Source organism: Pipistrellus kuhlii, unplaced genomic scaffold (assembly GCF_014108245.1).
Source record: "Pipistrellus kuhlii isolate mPipKuh1 unplaced genomic scaffold, mPipKuh1.p scaffold_m20_p_26, whole genome shotgun sequence".
In the NCBI taxonomy this organism is placed as follows: Eukaryota; Metazoa; Chordata; class Mammalia; order Chiroptera; family Vespertilionidae; genus Pipistrellus; species Pipistrellus kuhlii.
This window is the reverse complement of record NW_023425525.1, coordinates 170,290-179,270: the sequence shown is the minus strand read 5'-3', so window position 1 is coordinate 179,270 and position 8,981 is coordinate 170,290. Positions and strand designations below refer to the sequence as shown.

Below are 8,981 nucleotides of genomic sequence, written 5' to 3'. Positions count from 1 at the left end.
ACAGGCTCTCCCCCCACCCCCCCACCCCCCCACACACACACAGGCTCTCCCCCCACACACCCCCCCACGCACAGGCTCTCCCCCCGCACCCCCCCCACACACACAGGCTCTCCCCCCGCACCCCCCCCACACACACACAGGCTCTCCCCCCGCACCCCCCCCACACACACACAGGCTCTCCCCCGCACCCCCTCCCCCTACATACACACACAGGCTCTCCCCCCGCACCCCCTCCCCCTACACACACACACAGGCTCTCCCCCCGCACCCCCCCCCACACACAGGCTCTCCCCCCACCCCCCACACACACAGGCTCTCCCCTTGCACCCCCCACACACACAGGCTCTCCCCCCACACCCCCACACCCCCACACACGCACAGGCTCTCCCCCCACGCCCCCCACACACACAGGCTCTCCCCCCCCACCCCCCCCCACACACAGGCTCTCCCTCCGCACCCCCTCCCCCTACACACACACACAGGCTCTCCCCCCACACCCCCACACCCCACACACAGGCTCCCCCTCCCCCACCCCCGGGAAGCAGAAAGGGCTCCTGAGGAAGCCCCAGGTGACTGAGCTCAGAGGGACAGAAACAGGCAGGCCCCGGGCAGCACATTCCTGGGCGGCTGGAATTCGGCTGGAATGCGGAGCTGGGCCGGGAACCCTCTGCAGCCGCCCCTCCCCCAGCGCGCTGTGCGAGAGGCAGGTCCCATTGGGCTCCCAGGCCTAGGCTCTCTCATGGGGAGGAGCCGGGCTTCCTTCCAGAACAGAGGGAGGCCCGGTCCCAGGACCTCTGCTGCTCTTGGGCTCCCCCGAGTGTGGGTCACGTTCTGGCCCAGGAGAGTGGCGAGGGCCAACATCGCGCCCAGGCCTGGGATTCGCTGGCTGCCAGCACGGGGCATGCGCGGATTGGCTGGCCTGGTGCTGAGCCACTGAGCCGGCAGGAAGAAGCAGGCACAGAGAGGGCCGTTAATGCCATGCCGCCCAGCAGCTCCCTGGCCGCGCGGGTTCCACCTGCAGGGGGCTCAGGGGGCTCGGGAGCTGCAGTCAGAGACACGTGCCCGTGGCCAGTGAGGGGGCAGAGGGACACGGCCAGAGGGAGAGCACTTGGTCAGGCAGAGGGGCGCTCTCAAATTCAGAACCAGAACCAGAGCCGTCGCAGAGCACAGGCCTGAGGTCGGAGGTCGCGGGCCGCCCACCAGCAGGCCCTCGCACTGCCTCCCGGTTGCTGCCCGGACGCGTCCTGGAGCCAGAGGTTGGGGCGGAGGGGCCTCCGGGAGCAGCAATGCCTCCCCAAAGGGAGCCTGTGGCTTCTGAGAAGCCAGGCGCCTGCCCCGCAGGAAGGCGTGTCCAGGAGGAACCTCCCGTGCGAAGGAGCACGGTTTTATATGTAATTCCTGGGACGGTGTCTGTGTGTGCGCAGGGGGTGGGGGAGCAGGTCATAGATGCTCCTGTCTTACCTTTCAGGGCCCTGGTCTGGCGGCTCCCAGCAGGCCCGGCAGGCGCCCAGCAGGCCGGGGGGGATGCCCAGCTCACAGCGTCCTTCCTGACCGCTCCTGGTGGCTATCGGCGGAGTCTGACACTGCGGGTGTTTGCGGAGAAAACCCACTCAGGTACCGGATTGCGGGAGGCCCCAGTTCATGGTCGCAGAGCTCCCAGTGGCCTCAGGGGCCCGGCAGTGCCGTAGGGACCTGGGCTTGTGTGGGTAGGTGGCTGTGGCTCGCCCCTCCTCCCCCCAGACCCCGTCATCCCAGAAAATGGTGCCATTGCCCAGAACTGTGGTCCGAGGGTTAGAAGTGGGCGCATCGTGCAAAGGGCACGGAGCATGGAAGGCAGGAAGGTGCCAGGGGAGGGCAGGTCCTCCCCGGAGCGGGCAGCTCTGAGCGGTGAGGACTGGGCCGGGGGCAGCACAGGCTGATGGGACGGGAGGGTAGCGGCACGGAGTCCCAGCCACACCACCGCCACCACCACCGCCCCAGCCGGGGTCCCTAGGACCAGGATGTCTGAGGAGAGGCGGGGAGGACAGGCCCTGCCGGGCAGGGGACAGGGTCCGAGCACCAAGTGTGCAGGGTGTGGGTCCTCCGCGGAAAGCTGCCCATAACAGCTGAGAGGTTCTCCCGAGTTGTCATTGTTTACGTGCAAAAGCTCAGCAAACCCACAGCCTGGTCAGCGGCTGCTGCGCTGATGGGCATTTCTCTGCGCTGTCTAGTGTAGAAGCGGGAAGACTGGACAGCCCTCCAGCCCCAGTGCCTCCCAGGAGTCACTGGGTTCTGGCTGTGCTGGGTGTCCGGTGCCCGGGGCTGCCATGGCGCTGTGCGGAAGTCCTGCCCTCCCCATGCACCGCTCTCCGGGCTCCGGGGAGGTGCTCCGTGAGAGCGGGAGCCCACAGATCGGACTGCCACCGACCCCACCAATCCAGGCGGTTTGCCATTGGTGGCTCCCACAGGACAAGGCAGTCAGACGGCCGTGGATCCGTGGTTCGGCTGCTGTTATTATAACACACTGTGTAGACACACCTCGGTCTGGTGGTATAAAACGCGTGGACAGGGTGACTGTGCTTCTCCTGTTTATCCTCGGGGTAAGTCAGGTGTTGTACAGGCGGAGCAAAGGTCAGAAAGTCACACGGTCACACGGTAGCATGAATGGTGTTCACACACACACTGTCCCCTCCGCCCGCCCCGCCCCTACATTCTCACGGGCGACCCTGTTGCTTTAGCCGATGCCCATGTGAGAGCACTCGGCGTCCGGGATGATGTTCCAGACACAGGCAGCGGCCTCCTGCGGGGATGGCCCCGGGTCGAAGGGGCCTGGTCTGAGGTCACCCCTGGGGGCTCCATCCAGGACTGACCGCGTGGCCTCGGGACACACGGCCGCTCAGAGTGACCGTCACCTCGGGAGCCTCCCCAGACCCGAGGGAGCCCGGCGGTCACTGCGCCCAGGCTGAGGCCCTGTCTGCAGAGGCTGGTGTGGGTGGGGCCGGTCGGGAAGGTGAGGCCGTGTCTGGGAGAGCAGGGCAGGGAGCAGTGGCCGGCGTGTCGGGGCAGCGGGGGGCGGTGTCAAAGGGACCAGGCAGGCAGTGCCCACACTCCTGGCCGTGCCGGGAGCCGGAAGCTGCATCTCCCCTCGCGTCCTGCTGCTCCCTCTGCGGCTCTCTGGGAAGGAATGTGCAGCGGCAGAGAAACGGGAGAAAAGACCCAAGGCATGGCCCCCGTACCTCCTGATCGAGGGACACAAATCTGTGCGACACTGATCATCGCTGAGACCGCGTTCTGCATGACAGGCTTCCAGAAAGTGCTTCCAGACCTCCTGGCTGAGAGGGCGGGAGGGGCTGGGGGAGGGGGGAGAGGAGGGGGAGGGGGGGCGCTTCCGGCCCCTCCTCTGCGCAGGGGAGGGGCAGGGGTCTGGCACTGGCCGCTTTCCCCCCTCTGTCGGGCTGAGACCTTTGTTTTCAGATTGAGGCATTTGGGGTGGGTAAGAATGGGAAAAATGTGCTCTCCCTTCTCCGGATAATTGCCACAGGCCCTGCTTTTGTTTAAATTCTTGGAAACTCTAGTTGCGGCCTGTGAAGCGGGAGGCCTAGCCTGGAGCCTTCCACCGGGAGGATGTGGGCATCGCACTTTGGGCGCCCCGGAGGCCGCCGGCGGGTCAGCACGGGGACACCGGCCGGCGTGCCTTCTCCTGCGGGGCCAGGCCCGGTGTGCACAGCGAGGCTCTGTGGTTCCGGAGAGGCGTCCCAGCCGGCAGGGACGCAGGGGCGGCTGTCTGAGGGAGGGAGCCGAGGAGCAGGGGGGGGTGGGGGGGGAGCCTCAGCTTTCCAGCTGTGAGGTTGAGACCTGTCTGCTCAGTACCTGAAGGAGTTCAAGGTCACTTAGTCATGCCACCCAAGACGACCTTGACCTTGTGACAGGTTCTGTGATGCCCGGTGGGGGGCGGTGTCGGCCCGAAGCCGGTGTGTAGGGGCGGTGTTTCACCGGAGAGGAAGCCGTCCGGTTGTGCAGAGCCGGCAGCTCGGGAGGGGTTCTGCTCTGATCAGCTGTGGGACTTCCGGGAAGCTGCCTCAGATCACCATTTTTGCCTAGAGGCCCGGTGCACAAAATGCATGCGCTCAGGGGAGGGGGCCCCTCAGCCTGGCCTGCGCCCTCTCACAGCCCAGGAGCGCGCGGGGAGCGGACATCCTTAGCGCTGCACGGAGGCAGGAGAGGCTCCCCGACCAGCACTGCACTCGCCAGCCGTGAGCCCAGCCTCTGGGAGTTCCCTGAGCACCAGGGGCAGCTCCCGCATTGAGCATCTGCCCCCTGGTGGTCAGTGTGCGTCATAGCGACCAGTCACTGCCGTTTGGTTAATTTGCATATTAGCCTTTTATTGTATGTTTTTATTGATTTTAGAAAGAGAGGAAGGGAGAGGGAGTGGGAGAGGGAGACATTAATTGGCTGCCTCCTGCCTGCCTCCTACTGGGGATCGAGCCTGTAACCTGGTGCTCTGCCCTGACTGGGAATGGAACAGGTGACCTCTTGGTGCATGGGATGGTGCCAACCAGCTGAGCCACGCTGCCAGCCGGGCAAGTTACCTAGGATTCTAACCTGGCCCCTCTCGGTAGCGAGGGCTCAGAGCAAGCACCAGCCTGAGCCCCGCTCAGGGTCAGGTGGCCGGACCCTCCGCTCCCTGAGGCCCCTCGCCTCTCGGGCAGGGTGTCCCTCTGGAGGCGGAAGCTTTTACCTGGGGGTGGATGACCAGCCCAGTCAGGGGGCCGTGTGCTTTGGCCTCTCTGGTAATAACGACCCGCACCCGCAGGCAGCGGGCCTCCAGTCTCTGGGGGTGCAGGGTCAGAGAGGAGCCCGGCCCCTCTCCATAGCTCCCTTCTTCCCCTGCCCCCTGAAGGGGCAGCACCGCAAGGCCCTCCCCGAGGGCGGTGGGCTTGGGTGGGGCCGTACCTGATAAAACACCCCGCCCAGCCTCCTGGAGGTAGGGCAGTGTTTCCAGCTGGCGCCTGCTGTGACCTTGGGGTGTCCTTGGGTTTCCCTGCGTCACAGGGAGTGCGGAGGGAGAGCCCTTCTCTCCCTGCGGAGGGCGCGCCTTTGCCGGAGTGTCTGAGAGCCTGTGCCCAGCCCAGACTGCTGCAGTGGGGAAACCGAGGCAGGGATGAGCGGGCCCTGGATCTTGGGGTGCTGGCATCCACCTGCCTCGACTCCTCTGAGCATCCCTCTGCGGGGCCCTGCTCTCCCGCCCACCCTGGCCTCTCTGGATCCCGCACATTTGGAGAAGTCACATGACCCCCAAAGGCGCCCCCCCCCCCCCCCCCCCGCTCCCCGGGGGCCGGCCCGAGCGCTCTGGGCTTTCCGGCTGCAGGAGCCCGGCCCGAGGCCGCAGGTGGGCAGGGGGTGCGGCCTGCGCCTGTCCCCGCGGAGCGGGGAAGGGGAGAAGCTGTGCAGGAACCACACTGGGCCTGCCCCCGGGTGCAGCCCGGGAGCACTCAGCGGGGAGCCCCCTGGGCCCCCTGGGCCCCGGCCCGCCCGGCCCCGCGGGGAGGCCCCCGGGCGCTCGGGGCCGGCCCGCCCTGCTGGGCCGCATTGTTAGGGCGCGCGGCCAGGTGACCGGCCAGCGGCGCGGGCGCGATTGCCCCTGGCGGCCTCGAGGGGGCCCTGCGGCGGCGGGAGCGGGAGCGGGAGCACCGCCCGCCCCGCTGCTCTGCTCGCCGCCGGCCGGGCTGCTGCGCCATCGCCGGGACCCGCTCCAGGTACCGGGGCCGCTTTGTCTGGCTCGGGCGCTGCTCCGCGCCCGCGGAGGGACCTGGGTGCGGGGTCCGGGGCGCGGAGGGATCGGCGCGGGGTCCGGGGCGCGGGGTCCGGGGTCCGGGGCGCGGGGTCCGGGGCGCGGGGTCCGGGGTCCGGGACCCGGGACGGGCTGTGGAGACACGGTCCGGCGCCGGAGGGACTTCCTCGGCGGGATGGGGGCCGGGGCCGGGGCCGCGGCGGAGCGGCGGGCGGAGTGGGGGACGGGGCTGGGCTGGGCTGGGGCGCGGGCGGAGGGCGCTGTTGCTGGACTTCACTCTCGGGGACCGAACGCGGACTGCGGGCGGGGCCGGGCCGGGCGCCCCACCTGTGGCCGTGCCGCCCTGACAGCGGCGGAGGGACGTCTCCTGCGCCCGCGCCGCGCCGCCGGGCTTGGCTGGAAGGGACTTGGGAGTCGGGGGCGGGAGGACAGACCCCTCCGTCTGGGACGGCCGGGGCCCCCTCTAACCCGCTGCAACATGGAAGCGCCGTGTGGGCGGCAGCAACTGTGTGTGAGTGTGTGTGTGTGTGTGTGAGTGAGTGTGTGAGTGTGTGTGTGAGTGTGTGTGTGTGTGAGTGTGTGAGTGTGTGTGTGAGTGTGTGTGTGTGTGAGTGTGTGTGAGTGTGTGTGTGTGAGTGTGTGTGTGTGTGTGTGAGTGAGTGTGTGGGTGTGTGTGTGTGTGTGTGTGTGTGTGTGTGAGTGTGTGTGTGTGTGTGAGTGTGTGTGTGTGTGAGTGTGTGTGTGAGTGAGTGTGTGGGTGTGTGTGTGTGAGTGTGTGTGTGTGTGTGTGAGTGAGTGTGTGTGTGTGTGTGTGTGTGTGAGTGAGTGTGTGGGTGTGTGTGTGTGTGTGTGTGTGAGTGTGTGTGTGAGTGTGTGTGTGTGTGTGAGTGTGTGTGTGTGTGTGAGTGTGTGTGTGAGTGAGTGTGTGGGTGTGTGTGTGTGAGTGTGTGTGTGTGTGTGAGTGAGTGTGTGTGTGTGAGTTGGTGTGTGTGTGTATGGGGGGGAGGGCGCCCAGCCCTCACAGCTTTGATCTCTGGTGGCCCCATGAAGGCAGGACCTGCGGGACTCGCCCTAAGTGAAAGGCGGTGTGCAGGCAGGCGCATGCCTGGTGCGCAGCCCTCGGAACCGCTGCTGTGCAGTTGGGTCGGAGGTTTGGTCTGGATATCCCTGAAGTGCGGGCCGGGCGCCTATGGAACTGGGTGTGCTTGTCCCTGAGGCCCTGGGAGCTCATGTTTGCAAATCAATCAACAAGTATTAAAGGCTGTGCTGTGGGGCCTGCGGGCTGGAGGGGAGGGCTGCTGGCGGGGGATCTGGGCCTCTGTGGACAGTCCTGGCCCCAGACAAGGAGGTGATGACCGTCCTTTGAGACAGAACCAGCCCCGCTCAGACACACAGCCCGAGTCTGAGGGGGAGTGTTGGCCCTGCCTGCTTTCATTCCATCCGAATAACAACCCTGGGGGGTAGTCGGGGTTAAGATCCATTCTGCAGGTGTGCAAACTGAGGCAAAGCACGTGGCGTGGGTGGTGAGCCGGGACTCGGCCAGGACCGTGGGTGCCAAGGCCTGCCCCGCCCGGTGAGTGGATCCTCCCCTCACAGCGGGCCCTGGGTCTGGCTGCACCGGATTCTCTGTTTACACATCCCCCGCCGAAGAAACAGCTGGGCCCCGTTGGTGCTTCTGGTTGCAAATGGACTGACTCCTACTAAGTAGCTTTGGCACCTCATGGTTTAAATGGAGCCACTTGCAATGTGACCCTGGGCGCTGAAGGTCACTGGGTCAGAGTCTGTGCCCGGGCTGTGGCCTTGCTGGTGTTGGGGGTACAAATGGCCTGGGAGGGAGGCAGACTGGCCAGAGGGAGGAGGGGAGAGGCGAGGCCGAGATGGGAGCATTCTGGCCCAGCACGGGTGGAGGCCCCTCTCACAGGCAGGGGACCGAGGAGGAGGGCTGGGCAGCCCTCTGGCTCTGCCTGCCCTGCGGCCAGGAGGCAGGGAGCTCAGGGGGGAGCAGGGATGTCCCGCCACCACCGTGCTCCCTACCACCCCGCCCAGTGTCCCCCACCCGGTGTCCCAGACCCCTACTGGACAGGAGGGAGGGCGCCCAGGTGGCCACCGCCTGGGCCACTGTTAGGAGCCATAAGTATAGGGAGGGATTGACCGCCAGCATGGTGCCCCCTAGACCCTTAAAAAGAGTCATAGTAATTCTTTTAAAAAAGAAGGCAGTGATCCGGAACTACTGTATTTTGTCCCAATGGGCTAAATAATAAAAACATGTATGTGTCTGGTGTCCCTGTCAGTGGCCATGAAAAGGCCCTCTGGTGGAGCAGTCTTGAGAGCCACCACCTCCAGGAGATAGACCTTTGCTAATGTGTCCCCTGGGTAAGCAGCAGGATCTCCTGCTCCCAGCTCAGTAACTTCAAGGCATGGCTTTGTCTCCTTTCTTGGAATCGGGCAGAGGCTCCCTGAGCTTAAAAAACTCGCCTGTCCCAGGGCTGGTGGTCCAGGTCGGGTTGGAACCCAGATGTGTCTGGGGACAGAGCCTGGGCCTGGCCGTCATCCACAGAAGGTGAGGACCCACTAAATCCCTAGGGACCCGAGCCTGCGAGTGTGTGTGGGGTGTGGTGCTGGGACTTGTTCCTAAGACCAGGGGTCTCCAGGGGCTCCAACCGGTCCCGCCCAGAAAGGGTTCCGAGGAGCCTGGGGCCACAGTGGCCAGGGTTTCGCGGCAGCTGCCCCCTGGGGGTGGCAGGGGGGTACAGGGGGTCTTGCACCTCTGCACGGCCCCTTCCCTCCTCCGCTGCTCTAGTTCGGGGCCCATTTTGCTCGTGGAGGCTGCTGCCTTCCTCTTCCTCTGTCCTGGGAGAGAGGAGCCCCCACGCAGCCCCTGCCCAGCTTTGCTTTCGCGCGTGTTAGACCCCGGCACCCTCTCCTGCTTCCGGGGCCCGCAGTGCGGTCCCTCCGGCCGCTGCGCCTGCACGGGGCCCCTCGCTGTGCCAGAGCGCCCGCGGGTCTGAGGTTCGGAGGCCAGAGGAGTGCCCTCTGGCCGCAGCCAGACGGGAGCGGCCCACATCTGGCCGCTGCGCCCGGGCAGGCCGGGCCGTGCCGGGCCCGGCGGTTCTGCACACATTCCCCCGGAGCCGAACAAAAGGGCCCCATTGATGGTCCTGGCGCTGCTCTGGAATCCATCACCTCCCGAGCGCCCCCCCCCCACGGGGAT

At 66.3% G+C, this 8,981-nt stretch overlaps 1 protein-coding gene across 2 annotated transcripts in view; it reads left to right on the top strand.

Annotated features, from left to right (window-relative positions):
* Nucleotides 1-1,589: 1,589 nt before the first annotated feature.
* TNS3 (tensin 3) overlaps nucleotides 1,590-8,981 on the top strand; it is a 92,838-nt gene continuing 85,446 nt past the window's right edge. Inside the window, exon 1 of one of the 2 annotated variants that reach the window (XM_045587169.1) lies at nucleotides 1,590-1,614. The gene's annotated coding sequence lies outside the window, so the exon portion shown is untranslated. Of the gene's footprint in view, nucleotides 1,615-5,677; nucleotides 5,736-8,981 lie in introns of those variants that run through there. The other variant, XM_045587168.1, reaches the window with a different exon arrangement.